The following is a 1,659-nucleotide window of genomic DNA, read 5'->3' on the forward strand; positions in this document are numbered from 1 at the left end:
AGTCCGTTCTTCACTTTTTTCTTTAGGATTTGGGTTTGATTCATGTTTGTATTAAAATCTTTCTTTTTTTTTGTCTCACAAGAAATTGGCTGTTGTTGTTGTCGTTATTGTTGTTACTGCAGCTGCTGCTGCTGCGGATGCGGCTGTTGTTGTTGCTCCACCAGGTTTAAAATAATCAAGACACACCGTACGTCCTAATGGCGCCCGTGCGACGCCACCAGGAGTTAAGAGCCCCATGGTTTTGTAAGAGACAGAGAAAGAAAGAGAGAGAGAGAGAGAGAGAGAGAGAGCGAGAGCTAGAGAAATGGAGGAAGAGAGAAAAGGCAGAGAGAGGGAGAGAAAGATCTTATGGTTGAAATGGTAAAATATTAGTTTTCTGATGAATAACAATGCACCGAATTAGCCCAAATTGCTCGGCGTTGCACTTGTTGTTGTTGTTGTTGTTGTTGTTGGTGTTGATGTGGTAATGGTAAAAGGGTCGGTGCTGTTGGTGCTGTTCTGACCGCTGTTACTGCTGCTGCTGCTTTTGTTGTTATTGTTGTTGTTTTTGCTGTTGGTATTGTTGACGTTGATAGAGTTTTTTCGTTGCTGTTTTTATTCCTCGTCTTATTTATGTTGTTGGCGGAGACGGTGAAGCCCTCATCGTTGTTACTGATGTTGAAGCTGCTGTTGTTGTTGTTGTTGTTGTTGTTGGTGGTGGTGGTTTTTTGGTGATGGTGCAGGATTGCTGTTGCTGTTATTGTTATTATTATTATTGCTGCAATTATTGTAGTGAGCTGGCAGAATCGTTAGCAGACCGTACAAAATGTTTTGTGGCATTTCGTCCGTCTTCACATTTTGAGTTCAAATTCTAGCGAGGTCACATTCTAGCGGGTCATGTAGATCGTATCTAGATAGAGTTTTTTGTAGGCCAGCGGATAAGGAGAGCATAGGGTGTCCACAATTTCACATAGTGGGCTACACAGATTTGTGTGCTCCGATAGGGTCTGGATGGAAGTTTTTCCTGGGAAAGTCTCGCACTTTAGTGCTAGTAGGGGATTGGAACGCTGTCTTAGACGAACGTTTCGATTTCGTGGGAGCGAGAGCATTTGTTAGGAGAGTGGGGTGCAAGAGCCCCACCAACTTGCTCAGACGCTTTCAACTGTCCGACAGATATCGACTAGATAACCCGAATGTGCTAATGTGGACTTGGACAAATCACATCGGGTCATCTAGATTGTATCTAGATAGACTTTTTATAGGCCAGCGGATAAGGAAAGCATAGGGTGTCCACAATTTCACATAGTCGGCTACACAGACCACAAATTCATGATCTGTACGGTCGACTTAGGTAGGCTCTAAAGACAAGGTCCCGGTTACTGGAAGCTAAACGCATCGTTAGCGATGCAAAGAGACCGGATTAGCGAATTAGTTAGGCGGGCGTTGACAGAGGCAAACGTCAACAACAACTGGTGGTTTGCTCTTAAGAGGGCGTTTAGAGTCAATTAGGTTTAGTACGGCTTTAGCGGTAGAAAGAAATAAAATAGAGGGAAAGTTAGTTAGAAAGCTAGACGAGGTTCTTAGGACAGGCATCGCGACCGACGTGCTGGCGGCGAGGTTGGCCCTTGACCAATACTTCCACGCCAAACACGAAGGCTGCGTTGTCAGAGCTAAGGCACG

Source organism: Octopus bimaculoides, chromosome 27 (assembly GCF_001194135.2).
Source record: "Octopus bimaculoides isolate UCB-OBI-ISO-001 chromosome 27, ASM119413v2, whole genome shotgun sequence".
Classification (NCBI taxonomy): domain Eukaryota; kingdom Metazoa; phylum Mollusca; class Cephalopoda; order Octopoda; family Octopodidae; genus Octopus; species Octopus bimaculoides.